Here is an 18538-nt window from a genome sequence, read left to right as displayed (position 1 = left end):
TTTTTCCGACATCACATGAATGCAGCATCCCCCCTCTTTTTTTTTTTCTCCGCCACACACACAACTGATGAATATATCGGCGGATGATGGGCTGATGGTGGCCGGTTGGAAATTTTTAACATATCGCCCAACCCTATCTGCCGCCCATCTGCCGTGGTGTGTCCCTCACTGTTGCCCCTCACCGGCCTCTGTTGGCTTTGTTTTTTGTTTTTTTTTGCAAGTGATTCTGGATGTTGAATTGGCGTTGGGGACGGCAGAGCCCGTCGGTGAATAAAATCACTCTGATTTGCAGTTCAGCTCAGCACACGAGAAGAGAGACAAAAGTGAGGAAAGTAAACAAACAGCTAAAAGTCAACAGGGAGTGAGACCAAAACAAATTTGTTAGATAAGATCAGATTATTTTTCTTTAGCCATTGAGCTCTTTAGCAGAAACATTTCATGCCGGCTTGTGCTATTGTTCAATGTCACACAGTCGATATGCTTTGTTCTTTCAACATTGGATTGATTTGTTAACATGCTAACAGGCTAACTAGCGCCATGACGGTCTTCCAGTTTCCCCTTTTAAATGACAATTACAGACTTCCACCATCTGATGGTGTGGAGAGTTATTTCCTCTCACGCAGGTGCAGAATATATGCTGATTTGCTGTCGGCTGTAGTCTCTGCAGCGTGTTCATGTGCAACCTTTTTGGCTAAGACACAGCGACAACAGGTAACGCAGCAGGAGGCCTTCGAAATTCATACCTGTTTATCCTATTTTTTTCCCAAAATATAAGAAAAGTACAACATTCTGTGGGTCAAAAAAATCAGGCTGCCATTACTTGCCGATGAAGCATTTCCAGACTTTATACTCTATGACATCACAAGTTTGAACCTTCCTCTTCTGGTCTCTGGCTTTGAGAGAGAGAGAAGCTCACGTTCATAATACTCAATACTGTTTGAACTTTCTTAGTCCATGGGAATAACATGTTGGAATTCTTATTCTAGGTGGTGTTCCCCTTTAATGTTGTTCATTTCTTAGTGAAAGCTCTTAAAACCGACTGTGTGCTAACTGCCCAGCACCAAACGACAGACAAAAAAGTTAGTGGTTGAAACATAGTGTCTGGCTGGTGACCATATAGCATTTAGCACCTAAAGAGACAAACTTACATTTGTCATGTGGAGAGAAACACTCCTAATGAATGCTAATGTCGCTCAGTATCTGCTGGGTGAGAAAAAAGGCTGCTAACATGTTAACAATATATCAACTTAAACGGTAACATTATGTCAGTATGGAGTTCACAGCTTGCTTCTGCTGACCCCATGTCACCAAATAAAAAAATAAAAGTTTTTATAAATTGAAGAACCCGTGTGATGAGTAGGGTGGTAGCAACTGGATATTTCAGTCTATAATATTGATTCCTTCAGATTCTGCAAAACTATATTTTCAGGCCATGCATAGTTTATCACATCACACGTTTGGCTGTTTAACTTACATGGGTTTAGAGTGATCAAGGCTTGTATTTTTAATGTGTACACCATATTTCATTCATGTGCAAAGACATAGCCCTCAGCCATTTGCAGCATGCAGGATGTTACAGTCTCCTGACTGCCTCACTGAGAAACCGTAAACTGAGCCTGAACAAAAACTAGACACTGCACGCTTCAGAGGTTTTATCTGAAATGAGAAGTCCATGTTGTTTTCTCCTTTCTCCAGCTTCTCTTGTACCTCTGTAAGGCACAAAACAACCTGTTTCACCCAATTATCTCTCCCACAGGGCACAGTCAGGCAATTTGGCTCAGTCAAGACTCTGATTCATTGAGCCAGATGATTTAAAGCTTTTGGGGGCCACAAGTCAGCCCACTAGGACTGAAACTGCTCCGTGATTCTCAGTTGATATTTAGCAGTGCGAGCTGCTCCACTAAAGGTTGCGAGGACAAAAATAGCTTGTTATTTCTAGTCTTCCTCATTTGTCACTCTATGAAAAACAGATTTCTGTGTGATAAAATGTTGTAAAGCATAAAGTAACATCTACCCTCGCGGATGGATTACTGAATCCAGTAGGCCCAGGGGCCTAAAGAGTCTGGGACCCAACTGGCATTTACCTGCAAATTGTCACACAATCAGCACCTACCAAAGAAAAGAAACAGCAAAGACACACGAAATAATTATAACGACGGGCAAAACAACCTCAAAGAGACACAAAATGACCTCAAAGGGCTGCAAAATGACTACAAAGAGACAACAAACAACCTCCAAGAGACACAAATTGATCTCAAAGAAACACAAAATTCTCTAAAAGAGACACAGAAATGACCTCAAAGAAATGCAGAATGACTACAAAGAGATACAAAACAGCCAAAAAAATCCCCTAGATTTCCCTCCAAGAGACACAAAATGACTATTCATTCATTTTCTGTAACCGCTTATGCTGTTGGGGGCTGGAGCCTATCCCAGCTGACAGTGGGTGAGAGGCGGGGTACACCCTGGACAGGTCGCCAGACTATCACAGGGCTGACACATAGAGACAGACAACCATTCACACCTATGGTCAAGCTGGAGCACCTGGAGAAAACCCACACTGACACGTGGAGAACATGCAAACTCCACACAGAGGGGATCCCCCACCCTAGGTTTGAACCAGGAACTGGATTGCTGTGAGGCCAAAATGCTAACCGTGCTGCTGCAAATGTAAAATGACCACAAAATGGCCAAAACAGACACACAAAATGACTTAACAAGGGATACAAAATAACCTTAAACATAACAACAAAGACATACAAACCACGAGGAGACACAAAATGATGACAGAGATATAAAGGGACCACAAAATCCCCTGAAATTACCTCCAAGAGACACAAAATGACTTAACAAGGACACAAAACAACCAAAAACAAATTAGCTCAAAGAGACATAAAATAACTCAACAAGAGACACAAAGCAACCTCAAAGAGACCCAAAATGACAACAAAGAGGTATGGAGCAACCACAAGCAGACACAAAATTACAACAAACAAATTACAAAATGACAAAGAAAAGGCCAAGTAGTTCCAAAGAGACATGACACGACTTGAAAGAGACATAAAATAACTACAATGAGGCACAGAACAACAACAAATATACAAAATGACCAAAAAATCTCTGCAAAATACCTCCAAGAGACACAAAATGACTGACAAGACACGCAAAACGGACAGAAAAGACATTAGCTCAGACACAAAATGACTTCAAAGAGAGACAAAATGACAACATCTTTGCAAAATTACCTCAGAGAGACACAAAATGACTTAACAAGAGATACAAAACCACCTCAAAGAGACCCAGAGTGACAACAAAGAGGTATAGAGCAACCACAAGGTGACACAAAATTACCCCCAAGAGACACAAAACGACAAAGAAAAGGCAAATTAGCTTAAAAGAGACATGACTTGAAAGAGACATAAAACAAATATATACAAAAAGACCAAAAAACCACCTCAAAGAGACTCAGAGTGACAACAAGGAGATAGGAAGCAACCACAAGGAGACACAAAATTACCTCCAAGAGACACAAAATGACGAAGAAAAGACAAATTAGCTCAGAGACATGAAATGACTCCTAAGAGAAACAAAATAACTACAGAGACACAGAACGCATAAGGACGAAATAGAGATGTCTATGTGTCTTGCTCCTGTGTAGGAGAGGTGGTGGGGCCTTTTGCATATCTGTGCCCAGGGGCCCACTGTCTCATAATCCTTCTATATCTAGCCTGTAGTCACAGGTGAAAGCTCACATATCTTCTATATCTTACACAAACCTACAAAAGCTAGTAGATGGGTTTACATACATCTTAGTAACTGATAATGATGATCAGCGGTGAGACAAACACGGTGTCCTTGACAAACATGGAGGTAATTACCACAAACATTAGCTCCTGCAAAGCTGATTCATACATGCCTGCAGACCCGGAGGACAGCATCTCCAATAATTACTGTATGAGGTTTCTGCCCAGGCACATAAAAAAGCCAATGCTTCATCTGATGCCTGCAGTCAATATAGCTGTCCTTAGAAGAGGAATGTTTATACCAGCCACAGATGTCAGGACCACTGAAACAGTTCAATGTAGCTTTATTGCTGCGTTAAGCTATTTGTGGAGGAAAAATGAGCCAGAGAAATACCTTATTGCAGTGACCCTGCAAGAAAATGTTGTGCGATCCCTCTTCTGCGGCCCCAACCACTCCTGTGCACTGTTTAAAGCCATAATGGCTGATCAATGCGTCAAGTCACTCTGGATTGTTGCAATTAGAAAACAATGCCCCCAAAAAGCTATTTTAAGTCGTGCACTATCAGTGGGAGAAGCAACCGAGAGGATAATTGGGTATTGACAAAAGAGTGTGAAAAGCAAAGACAGCATGCAAGACCACTCTCCAATTTACTCTGTCATCTCGAGGCTCTGATTATGCTGTTTACTGACCACATAATTGGGGCAAACGCCTGATAAAAACAAACATTTTTAGGGTGAAGCGTCAAATATAAGCAAACTTGCATAAAATGATTCCGAAACACTTAATTGGAATGATGCTTCGCTATTTCCTGCAACTGCTTGCGAGGCCTGACACACTCATGACTTCCTGGCTCCCTGGGGTTTAATGCAATGTTATTCACTGGGCTGTGCAATTTTTAAAAGCATCGGGGCTTTCCACGCTTACTTGGGTGTAAACTGATACTAAACGGCTTGTTAAGAGTTAATTACCAAATTAACATCGTGTTGGTTTCTGCTACACACACGCAGCATTTAAATGACAGTGATCAGTCCATCTCCTCGCATTAAATCTGTAGCCGAGGGAGCTAAAGGCCCTGAAAACACAATTTCTCATTCAGCCTCTCACAATGACTGATGATGTCCTACAGAAAGGCAAAATAATCTGATATTAGAGATTTCTGTATTTGTGTTTCTATCTGGGAAATTCTCACTGGTTAAAGGTAAGTAAAGCTTCCAGAAAAATGATGATGTCACAATCCACCAATCAGGATTTAGCAATATTTTAATCAGTTTCTGATGACAGCTGTTGGGTTGGTTGTTCACATTACCAGGCAGCTGTAGGTTAAATCTGATCAAACCACATCTGCACACAGTTTCTGGCCCTAAAGCTTTTAATAAATGATAATAATAATGATATAAATATTTTTTCAAAGCTTTAAAGGAACAGTGTGTAAGATTTAGGGGGATTTAGTAGTATGTAGTGGTGAGGATTGTACAACCAGCCAAAACCTCTCCTGGTTACAATTCCTTCAGTGTTTAATTATCCACAGAGGTCTCCACCTCTCCAAAACAAACAGACAGGTGGTTTAAACCAGTAAAATCACTTAATAAAGCAGTTTTAAATCACAAATCAGTGTTGCACGTAGGCTGTTTGGCATGTCGCAGACAGGCCTATAGCCCAGCACCTGCTAATATGTGTGCTCACCTTTTTTCTCTGGCAACTTAAGATCCAGATGTTCAGGAGGTTTTTACCAGGAGCCAAGTTATCCACAGAGGTCTCTTCTTCTCCAAAACAAACAGACCCAGTGACTTAAATAGGTAAAAACACTAAATAAAGCAGTTTCATGTTCAATAACTAGTGTCTTTCTGATGCTCTCATCGCAGAAGGGCTGCTAACTCTGGTGGTTGACACAAAAACACCAAAACATAAATGACCCTAGAGCCAGTGTTTAGTCTGTCCATTCTGGGCTACCATACAGACATGGTGGTGCAACACAGCAATCTGGACGAGGACCGGCTCCCTATGCAGATATAAAATAAACTCATTCTATGGTAATGAAAACACGATTCTTACTGTATTTTCAGGTGATAATACTCTAAAGAAAATATACTTAAAAACCATTTCTGCACCTTTAGTTTGATTTTTGCTTATTCAGTCAACTTTTCAAAGCCTTTAAGATAACAAATTATACGATGCAGAATAAATATCACAATTTTAGTTTAACTAAAAATATGTATTTTCCTCTTACCTGTAGTGCTATCTATCAGTCTAGCTTGTTTTGGTGTGAGTTGCAGAGTGTTGGGGATATCGGCCGTAGAGATGTCTGCATTTTCTCCAGTATAATAAAACTAGATGGCACTCGGCTTGTGGTGCTCAAAACGCCAAAAAACATACATTTGAAAAACTCAACATCAATGTCTCTTTCCAGAAATCATGACCTTGTTGTGAGCAGTTTTATGTAAGAACTGTTTTTTTTAAACCGAATCACACCTGCTCACAAGGAAATGTGTATCTACTCATTGACGAGAGGCTCATGCTTGTGACAACACAAAATGTAACAGTAATGGCATCCTCCTCTGCTGAGCTGTAGCGTTAGCACGCTTCTTTCTGCTCAATGATATGTTTGGTGGGTGTAGTTTGGTAGAAAAGAAAATAGTTCCTACATGAAACTGCTCACAACAAGGTCTGTGGATTATCTTGAGTAACTAGGTCAGTGTTTCTGGAAAGAGACACTGATGTTGAGTTTTTCAAATGTATTTTTGAGCACCACAAGCCAAGAGATCCACTATACTGGAGAGAAGGCAGACATCTCTACAGTCGATATCTCCAACACTTGACAATTCACACCAAAACAATCTAGACTGATAAATAGCACTACAGGTAAGTGGAATAATAGCCTATATATTTAAGATTTTAAGGGTTGAACTGTCCCTTTAACTCTAAGCAGCCAGTGCTGATTTTCATTGCATGATCTCACTTCAGCATCAAGACAAACCTCTGCCAGGATTTACTTAAAACATTTATTTAAATTAATAACTTTATTAAAAAAGACATACACCATATACTGTATGCACATTTATCTGTGTATGTCTATTAAAAATAACTCTCCCTTTCCTCAGAGAGAACACTACATAACATTTAATTTTGTCCTTCAGTGAATCCGTCATGAAACTTGTCTGTTAACAGCTTCCACTCAAAACTCTGTTGTCCAGCACCACCTAGTGTTGACAGCAGTTATCTTTCATGTCTTTTTCCAAAAACTGAGGGAGCTTGTTTTTACTGGATGTGAAATAAAGAGCTGTTTCATAGCTTCACAATATTTATGTTTATGATATCAAAATGTAAATGGTATGTGAAGCGAATTTATGTTTCTAATTTTATTATACAAATTAGATATCCACCATAAAAGAAAATGTGACAGCCGCCCACGTAAATAATTACTGCGAAGAAGAATGATAAATTGTTATACAGGAACATTTTGATTTACAAACACAGCTATGATGTGTTGCTTGTTGGTCAGTTGCGGTATGAGAAGGCTACAAATACTGTATGACTCATATCCACCTGACTGAGTCCCAGGGTTCTCTGCATCTCTGTTGCTCAGTGGGTTTTGTAACCCGGAGCCAGCAGAAGTCTCGTGGCTGGGTGGAAGACAACAGAGGCCATCTGTTGTCTGTGTGTTTTCTTTGGTGCCCTGCCACAAAACTCTGCTGCCAGAACACCCAAGGGTACCCATGTGCACGGCGCTGTGCCTGGGGACCGGCTCGCTGAAGCACCTTTATAGCCTACTGGCTCCGTCAGGGGACGCCTGCGCTCTGCCAAAGCCCCAGACACAATAGCAGCGGTGTTTGAAAAGGGGGCCTTGTTGTAGCAGGATCGTTACACAACCATGCCATTAACCTTAATTGGAGCAGCTTGGTGGAACACGGAAAAAATTTCAGCGCTCTGAGACAGCCCTGTTGTTCCCCCGAGTTACATAAAATCGAAAACTGATCTCGGGCTGAGTTAATTGAATTGCAGAATACTTACATTCCTGCTGAGGAGCTGAGGAGTAAATGAGGAGTAAGTGTTATATAGTAAGACATCACTCTCTGAGTCTGAGCGGTGACAGAATACTAAAGCCATTACAGAAACACTGACACATGATGCATCATTTTCAGTGAAAACACTGTTTCCCCCCCCCCCCCCCCCCCTCCGCTTGTGGGTAAACATAATGACACTACTGAATTAATTCCCATATGGTGGGGATCGGGTGTAGCCCAGGAAACACTCACATAAGGAGAGACATTAGGGGACATGAGGATAGCTCCCTTAAAATAAGTTTGTTTGTTCATCCTTTAAGGATTTAGCCTCAAGCCTGAACAAACATCTTGATATGAGCATCATGTACAGCAGTGTCATTCATCTTTAACTACGCAGGAGCAAACAGTCCCTGAGTCATCCCAGTGCAAACCAGGTGACTGTACAAAGAACAGTCTGCTTCTTCAAAATGTTTATTTACAGCATATTCACAAGTCAAAAATAATTACAAGGGTTTTCCAGTGGTGCTGCCAAGGGGTGGCCAGAGGGGGCCACAGCCACACTGATATGATCACCTCTGTGTGGTGTTTTTTGTTTTGTTTTGTTTTGTTTTTTAACTTGAGTATAGTGTTTAGCTATTTTATATTTAGTCTTAGGTTTAACACCAAAATGCTTATTTCCTTTAGTCACATTTTAGTCATGTTTAGTCTAGTTATAGTTGACAAAATTTCAAGTTTCCCTCAAAACAATTCATGACATTCAAGTCAACTTATAGTCATTGTGTCTTCTTTCTTTTTTATCTTTAAAGTAATCCAGTGAGGCTAATTCATCTGTCAGAAATTAGAATCACGTTTTTTCTACAACTACAAATAATTCCTTCACACTTACAAACTGTAACATCTCCAGCAGTGTTTGACAGGTTTAAAGGGTGATGTTAAGAAGCAGAAAAATAACTTAATTATAGCCTGATTTTTTTCTTAATCTGTAACATGTTAGTCTAGATGTTTAAACTTATGTCCTCTCATGGAGTTGGAGATTAAAACTAAACTTTCAGCTGTCAGAGAAAACTGATCTGAGTTCACACTGTTTACTTACAGTTTAACTTATATATATATAAAACCTCTTAGGGTGGTATCTGTATCATCCTCAAGTCCGGGTCCTCTACCAGAGACCCAGGAGTTTGAGGGTTCTGCACAGTATCTTAGCTGTTCCTAGGACTGCACACATCTGGACTGAGGCTTCAGATGTTGTTCCTGGAATCTGCCGGAGCAACTCTCCCAGTTTGGGGGTCACTGCCCCGAGTGCTCCTACTACCACGGGGACCACGTCGACGTTGCTGTCAGCTGGCATCACCACATCTACCACCACTGCCCTCTTCTGGTGTTTGTCAACCGCCACTATGTGGTTTACAAAAAGAAGTGCCAGGAGCAAATCCCCTGGACCCCCTGACAGAGGTGCAGGCTAAGCCTTGGACAACAAATCCCAAACATTTGCCTGTTGGCTTGCCCTGTACCAGCCCCTAGTTAGGCTGACTTAGGCCTAGTCTGCCGGAGGACCCCCTATAATACACCAGGCACCTTCTCTCCTTCTCTCTCTCTCTCTCTCTCTCTCTCGTATTCTATTACTGCATCTTGCTAACTCGGCCATTCTGGATGTCACTAACTCGGCTTCTTCTCCGGAGCCTTTGTGCTCCACTGTCTCTCAGATTAACTCATATCGCAGCGGTGCCTGGACAGCGTGACGTGTGTGGTTGTGCTGCTGCCGTGGTCCTGCCAGATGCCTCCTGCTGCTGCTGCCATCATTAGTCATTAGTCATACTTCTACTGTTATTATACACATATGACTATTGTCACACATGTATACTGCCAGATATTAATACATACTTTCAACATATTATACCACAGTAGCCAGAACTATAACTATAATATTATTACTTTCAATAATGTTGTTGTAAGCTACTGTCATTACCTGCATCTCTCTCTCTCTCTCTCTCTCTCTCTCTTTCTCTCTCTGTTAATTTATTATGCTGATCTGTTCTGTACGACATCTATTGCACGTCTGTCCGTCCTGGAAGAGGGATCCCTCCTCAGTTGCTCTTCCTGAGGTTTCTACCGTTTTTTTCCCCGTTAAAGGGGTTTTTTTGAGGAGTTTTTCCTTATCCGCTGCGAGGGTCATAAGGACAGAGGGATGTCGTATGCTGTAAAGCCCTGTGAGGCAAATTGTGATTTGTGATATTGGGCTTTATCAATAAAATTGATTGATTGATTGATTGATTGAAACATGCTAAGGGTGTGCCATATCATCGCTCTCACAATAATACTGGTATAATTTTTAATATGATATGAAAAATTCATATCATGATACTCGCGACTTGTTGACATATTTACGTCATACTGTTACCCATGGCAACAACAAGCATGGCTGAAAGCAAAATTATTACAGGCTCCGGTGGTTCCAAAAAGAGGAGCAGCTTCAGTCGTGTGGAATAAACTGTGACGTCCTGAATGTTTAGTGACTTACCGCTCAGAGGGAACTCATTCGGCGGCTCCTGTGGCAGCAGCACAGCAACCCTCCCTCTCCTCTCTCACTGTGCGCGCACATGAGCTGGTGTCGTCAAGTTATTTTGTCATAACCTTTGGTAATGTAAACCTACGTGATGCTCGCAGCTCGACGAAAAACTCCATATACAGTGCCCTCCAAAAGTATTGGAACAGTGAGTCCAATTCGTTTACTTTTGTTGTAGACTGAAAACATTTGGGTTTGACATCAAAAGATGAATATGAGACAAGAGATCAACATTTCAGCTTTTATTTCCAGGTATTTACATCTGGATCTGATACACAACTTAGAAGATAGCATTATTTGTAATGGAACACAAAATTTTTAGGTGAGCAAAAGTATTGGAACATATAAACTTAAAATAGATTAAAGTGAATGAGACTTAATATTTAGTTGCAAATCCTTTGCTTTCAATAACTGCATCAAGCCTGTGACCCATTGACATCACCAAACTTTTGCATTCTTCTTTTGTGATGCTTTTCCAGGCTTTCACCGCTGTCTCTTTCAGTTGTTGTTTGTTTTGGGGGGTTACTCCCTTCAGTCTCCTCTTCAACAGGTAAAATGCATGCTCTATTGGGTTTAAGTCTGGAGACTGACTTGGCCAGTCTAAAACCTTCCACTTCTTGCCCCTGATGAACTCCTTTGTTGTTTTGGCAGTGTGTTTTGGGTCGTTATCTTGCTGCATGATGAAGGATCTCCCAATCAGTTTGGTTGCATCTTTCTTTAAATTAGCAGACAAAATGTTTCTGTAGACTTCTGAGTTCATTTTGCTGCTGCCATCATGTGTTACATCATCAATGAAGATGAAAGAGCCCGTCCCAGAAGAAGCCATGCAAGCCCAAGCCATGACATTACCTCCACCGTGTTTCACAGATGAACTTGTATGTTTGGGATCATGAGCAGATCCTTTCTTTCTCCAAACTTTCGCCTTTCCATCACTTTGGAAAAAGTTAATCTTTGTCTCATCAGTCCATAAAACTTTTTCCCAGAATTTTTGAGGCTCATCTCTGTACCTTTTGGCAAATTCCAGCCTGGCCTTCCTATTCTTCTTGCTAATGAGTGGTTTGCATCATCTGGTGTAGCCTCTGTACTTTTGTTCATGAAGTCTTCTGCGAACAGTAGATTGTGATACCTTCACTCCTGCCCTCTGGAGGTTGTTGCTGATGTCACTAACAGTTGTTTTAGGGTCTTTCTTTACAGCTCTCACAATGTTTCTGTCATCAACTGCTGATGTTTTCCTTGGTCTACCTGTTCGGCGTCTGTTGCTTAGTACACCAGTGGTTTCTTTCTTCTTCAGGACATTCCAAATGGTTGTACTGGCTATGGCCAATGTTTGTGCAATGGCTCTGATTGATTGTCCATCTTCTCTCAGATTCACAATTGCTTCTTTTTCACCCATAGACAGCTCTCTGGTTTTCATGTTGGTTCCACCTCTAAATGCAGTCTGCACAGGCAAAACCTATCGTACCCAATCTGAAACTGAGCTCAGACATTCAGTGCTATTTATTGTTTGAATAATCAGTGTAATTGGGAGACACCTGGGCAACAAAACACACCTGTCAGTCACATGTTCCAATACTTTTGCTCTCATGAAAAATGGGTGGGTTCAAACAAAAGGTGCTATCTTCTAAGTTGTGTATCAGATCCAGATGTAAATACCTGGAAATGAAAGCTGAAATGTTGATCTCTTGTCCCATATTCATCTTTTGATGTCAAACCCAAATATTTTCAGTCTACAACAAAAATAAAGGAATTGGCCTCACTGTTCCAATACTTTTGGAGGGCACTGTATGTGACTGTGTGATAGTTGTGGTATCATAACAGCCTGTCACAGGTTACAGCGTGATGATTAGAGGAGAAATGGCAGAGCATAAAGGTCCAGGTGGGAAAAAAACAACTCAGTCATTTAGGATTTTACTAAAAGAAGGAAATCACCTGTTGATTTATACATATAGATCCCAGGGGACATTTTTGTGTTTGTGAGCTGTTTAAATGTGTAATTTGTGGTAAAATTTTATTTTGCTGAACTATTAATATTGTAACAGAATCTGAATCTCACTCCGAGTTGTTGTTCACAAACTAAAGACATGAAAGATCATTTATGTTTTTACTGAATATTTGAAGTAAACTGTAAAACCATATCACATATTTTGTTGCAATTCTACCTTCTTAAATTATTATTTTTTTGTATTTATTTGTCATATCATCAAGAACATCACCATATTGCAAAAATGCCCTGAAATATTGTGATATTATTTTAGGGCCATATCGCCCACCCCTAGAACACCACCCTGTGTATCCTGACCTGTGCAGGGCTGCTGCAACTGGCTGTAATTTATCTGATTTATCGGTCATATATAGGCTTAGTGTCAATCCTTGTGCCATGTTAATTTAGTTAATAAGTTAAATTAATAATTCAGGTAATTTGGAAATTTAAAAAAATAAAGAGAGATGAGTTATGGACCATTCAATATCTATTAACTTTATCTGATAAATACAATTAATGTTAAATAAATCAATGTTTATTAACTGGTCCTTGTCCTCCTGTAATTTTGCAAAACTGGACCCTAGACAAAGCAAGTGTCGCTGCACTACACTTTTAACTCTCATACTCACATTACTGAAATTTAGTTCAGGCTTTTGGTTTTGCCACCCAGAGATATTCAACAGCTCTATCTGACCACCCATGTGCCTAATTTCTGGGGGCACTGCTCGGAATATCCTAAATTTTAGCCTCCATTTCCATTTGTCAGCTTTCAGACGACTCGGCCTATCTATCTCCCACAGTAGGGAGATTTATTATTAATATCTCCCATTCATCAGAGAAAATAGCCCACAGTACTTCCTCCCTAAATCTGTTATCTCATACTCATATTAATCTCCATAGAGATTGGATTGCAAAAGAAGATTACAGCGGCAGCAGGATTTACCAGGGCAGCAGGTCACTGCATATGTTTTGGGAGCAGTGGCGCCACCATGACTTATTTGGATTTTAAACTAAGACAAAAAAAATTATGTTTGTCCCCGAAGTTAATCTTCCATTAAGTGTTAACAGAGCACTTCCAGACTGTATGTTGGTTTGTCTTTTAGACAGAGAGCCGAGGACATTAGATAAACACATTAAAATGCCAAACAGGAAAAATGAGCTCATGATTTGAATGGTTTCCCACTTTAACTAAATAGCTACGGCACTGTCCTGGTGCTACAATAAGCTGCGAACACACATCAATTACTTTGCTCAAACAGAACCAGAGATGTTTCTAGTGTGTTCTCTGAGACTTGAAAAAGTTTATGAATGTCAACAGCTTTCACCGTCAGCCTGACAGATTGTGGAAATGCACAGCGCCGAATGTGTAAACATGAGATGAATCATTCCTGTCAACAGGCAACACAAGCAAGCTGTGCGGGGAATGTGGCTGTCTACGATTCCGGTCTTGGCTCGCACCAGCCTTTAAATCTTTATCTATTGCAACCAGTAATGAGTTTTGTAGCTAGAATTTGCTAAATTTATATACCTGGTCAGTCAAAAATAGATGTAGCGATACAGTTTGCCTCGGGCAGTGTTTGTGTGCACTGTGAAGCTGCAAAGCCAAAGTTGTGCACTCAGCAGAAGCTCACTAACTAGCCAAAGTCCTAATTGCATGGAAGAGAGATCAAAACTGCTTCTAACTAATTAAAGTGCAAGCCGACGATCACACTCAAATAGCTCATAGCTTGAACATGCATTTGCCACCTACCATCCTCACAAGAACAATTTAACAATGCATTCAAACAGTCAGTAAAAAACACTGTTTATAATATCTTGTATCATTATAGTTTTAAAGGAGCACTATAAAACAGAGCATTTATGTAGCAGCAAAACACTATTTGCCGAGTAAAAATGATGGCCTGAGCAGAGAATGAAGTCACACTCCCTCTCTGTGACGTCTGGCCACACGTGCATGTTAAGCCCAGTTCAGACCAAAGATTCGCAACAAGATGAGTTGAAGCATGCGACTACTTGCAAATCAGCCATTCTGCAACATTATAAAAACTTGCTAGTCCACACCAATGCAACTACATGAGACTGTGTATCATCTCTATGCAACAATGCTCCATGCTTCTGTTCTGATTTGCTGCTTTTCAGGTTTATTTTGTGGCTGAATATCATTTGTAGCTTCTTAAAATATGAGTGAGGATAGTGATAGTGAGATACTGGCTACAGCTGCATTTGTAGTAGTGGTGAAACGGTGAAAAACAGAAACATCAGCATCAACAGCAACCCACCGTCTGACACAGGCACACTGTGAGGACAGAAACAGAGGGCTCAGTGGGGACGGAGCACCTGCCACAGCAGGCGAACACACCGTCTGCTGTCATTCTGACTTGACCAGCGGACTTCACTGCAAGCCAGTTGGCTGTTGAAACAGGTGATGTGCTTTAAACCAGTCGCTGGCGATTTCACCAGCTGAGTTGCAGGTGACACCATCGGCTGCTTGAGTCAAGCTCAGGCTGGACAGTTCACACCACTGCAACTCGTAATTGATGTACAAATGGTTGTTTGAGGGGTTAAGAATTCCTTTAAATTCTTTTATATATCTGTCTCTTCTCTTGTGAGTTCCCCAACCTTATGAGAGTGTATTACTGCTGTAGGAGTACCCCTTTAATCTAACAATTTTTGGGTTGCTGGATTGCAAAAAAATATATGTAGCTGTTGAGTCATTCATAGAATCAAAAGTTTCTTGTTTTCTCATAAGCCGTCAGAAAAAGTTATAAGTATATATTAAGCCATTGATAAGTGTTGGAAATGACCAAGTCTGCAGTGGTAGAATTTACCAAGTTGTTGTAACAGATGAATCCTAATCCAGATGTCAAAGGTCAATTGAATTAACCCTTTGAAGCTTGGAGCAATGTCACTTTTCTTGTGCTGCTTTCAGACACCTTTTGCAAGTATTGAAACCTTTGAAACCTGAGCAAATTCAAGCAATTTCTTTCAAAAACATGGGGGAAGAAATGTTCCACATATTGCAAAAAATAATAGATTTAGAAAATTATCTTTAAAAAGTTAAGTAAAGAATATATTTCAAATTATGTTACAAAATTATTAATTTTTCAGTTTTTTAACTTTCTTTTTTCCTTTTTCTTTAATTAATTTCCTCATTTTTAACTTTCTCTTTTTACTGATTTCTTGCTAATTTTGGGGTCATTTCTTCTTTCCTTGCTCACTGCATTTTTCCCATATTTGTGAAAGAAACCAATGTGCTCAGGTTTCAAAGGGTTAAAAAAAAAAGACTAAACTTGATGCAGGAGGGGGATAAACACAAACCACAACCTGGCAACCCCTAAGTTGTTGAACATAAAATCTTTCTCACCACATTCAGACAATAAATATAATTTTGAAGCTTGTAAAGGTTTAATGACAGGCTAGCAGCCAACACCTGTCAACTTGCACCACTCTGAGCTAGCTCTAGGTAGCTTAGCAACGGCCATTAGAATACAAGCTAACTGTTTAGCCTTTAGTCAATATAAACATGCTACACACCGTTAGATCGGTGATATTCCCCACAGTTCAATCGTTAAAGTCACTTTACGGACACAGTAAGCACCAAATAATAACCATTTACATTTACTAGCAAAGTTAAACAAGAGAGATGGAAAATATTGTGACCTCTGCTCCTACCTTTGAAGTGGTCTTAAAGTCTGAATATGTCTCCTTTCTTCAATTAATTAAATTCCTTTAGTCCGTGAAGGGTCCGCCCGTCAAAAGAATCAAACGGCTTTTCATTAAAAATTAATTTAAATTGATTAGAATATCGTGTGAAGTCCATTGTTAACTCTGTAAGTTGATTTAGTCCATCACCAAAGTGACACATATTTCGACCAACAGTCCTCCCGACATCTTAGCTCGACTTCCGGTGCCATTATGTTGGGTATGCTTGTTTTCCTTACCTCGTCGGCTACAATATAAAAGTGCCACCCAGCTCCTCTGTGTGTTTATATTCCGGGACAGCCCCTACAGTACACCAAGCGCTCAAAGCTTAGAAAGCGACTGGGCTGTCAAACTTTTATTTTTATTCATTTATTTTTGTGACCAAATTTAATTTAACAATTTGCATATATTATGATACAGTAGCACAGTTTCATGTTTTTCTTTTTAAACAGAAATATCAACCCTTTTACCCCCCTTTTAAATTAATTAAATAAATTAATTAATTAAATAATATACATAGATAAACACAAAGTAGGTGAACATCTAATTCAAAGTCAATAGAAAAATAAATACATATTGATAATAAAATAAAAAAATGTTTTTTATCTTTTCCAGTTTTGGTATTCAATTTTATTAATTTATTTGTGATTAGAGTTACTTTTTCTTTAAACAATTTTCATGTACAAGCAACATACATGGAACATTAGATCAAATTGATCAGGTGCAAACAACACAGATAAAACAGACAAAATATTGAAGTTTCAAATTGTATAATACATATATGCATGCATGAAGCGAGGGCTCTTTTGTGAATCATATTCATCTATTATGCTTAACAATTCCTTTGCATTTTTTATTTTTCATTTTAGTTTAAGGGCTTAGAAATGAGAAAAAAAATGTGAAAAACAATAAACCTGTTTCACCCTCATATATCTGGCTTTGTGTAAGTAAAATTTTCCATACAAATTCTGAAGCCTGTTTTCACCAAGAAAACTATTATGTATAAGTATAAATCATGGTTTGGTGACAGTCATGTAATGTGAGGTATTATGGTTAATACTTGGAGTACAGAAACAATACTGATATCATTAGGAAGCTAAGAAGCTCCTATTTCCTACAGTGTCTGGAGATGGAGAGATGGCAGGTTAATTAGGGCAGTGGTTCTCGGCCTTTTTCCTTAAGGGACCCCTTTTTCTATCATTGACTGAACTAATGATTTCTGACATATTTTATGGAAATTTCATTTTATATTCATTACATCATAATGACAGAACAGCTGATAAACTGTACAATTAATCCAAATAGTGAACACAGGAAATGCAGGAAGTTTTTTGTAAAACAAGTGCTTTGGACGAATGATGAATTTGAGCAGATTATTTCCAGTGAAGGCTGCATCATAGATGAGTTTTCCTACAAAACAAATCGGAGGTTTTTATCCAATTTTGCATGTAGACCACTTTTCTGCAGAAAATATTTGTCCCTTTTATTGAAAAATAATTTAGACTGGAGGACTATTAACACTGATAGAATATTTAACATTGAGGTATCTCTGTCCCTGTTACTTTCTTCACTCTTGCCACTAGAGGTCAGTATAGCATTCACTAGCTCAGAGCACCACTGTTGCTCTTGCATCCTTTATTTGCAGGATAGCAGGTTACTGTTTTCAGGTGTGCTCTCATTATAAAAATCAGAATACACAGTGCCACAGTGATCCATCCATTCCACATTTGACTACAAAGAAACCAGAAACCTTTTTGTCTTCAACATCTCATCTTCTGTCACCTTGAAGAGGAGGCAGTGTTGTATTTCCATGAGTAAGAATGTGTCCTCTAAACCAAGAAAAACAGGTTGTCAAAACAGTGTGCCAGCACGAGCTGCTGAGAAGCCACTTTAAATTGTCATTGTGTGCAAAAGGATGATGATTTATCTCTTTCTTTTTAACATGGAGATGGAGACAGTTTGGGCTACTGCAGCAGCTGTGTGCCTCGTCTGACAGATATAACCTTAATCAGGATTACTCTGCATCAACATGACAGGTGGAAGATCTCTGGGCACACAGACACATGTGCACAGATGTTGGTCCATATACTCACGTGTTATTACTGTGTGAACAAATGGGATCTGAAGTGATTTTCTTCCTCAGAGGGACTCAAAGACAGGATGAGGTCAGCGGAGTTGGGCAGGGTCAGCTCGCCTCGCAGAGCTACAGTGTTTTCATACTGAACAGAAGAATGAAAGACTGCAGCTAAAGGTCTCTCACGAGAGTGCCACGAGGAAAATTATTGGGCTAAAGAGCTTTTTCCTCGTAGTGCCTCATGTGTGCAATCACTTAGATGAAGTGGGGCTGACAGAGCGGTTCAGACAGAGCAAAAGCCCTTTTCTCCTCGCTCATTTGGAATCCATTCAAGTTCTGTCAGTGATTGCAATCTCATGATGAACTGGGAAGTGCTTTTGGAAGGGCAGACTGGCTGGGAGTGTACTGGAAGTGAAAAATAATTCTTTTTTAATATATGGATGTATGAAATGGAGGGTGAAATTTCCACATCC

Source organism: Epinephelus lanceolatus, chromosome 13, assembly GCF_041903045.1.
Source record: "Epinephelus lanceolatus isolate andai-2023 chromosome 13, ASM4190304v1, whole genome shotgun sequence".
Classification (NCBI taxonomy): Eukaryota; Metazoa; Chordata; class Actinopteri; order Perciformes; family Serranidae; genus Epinephelus; species Epinephelus lanceolatus.
Note: the sequence above shows the minus strand (reverse complement) of the source record.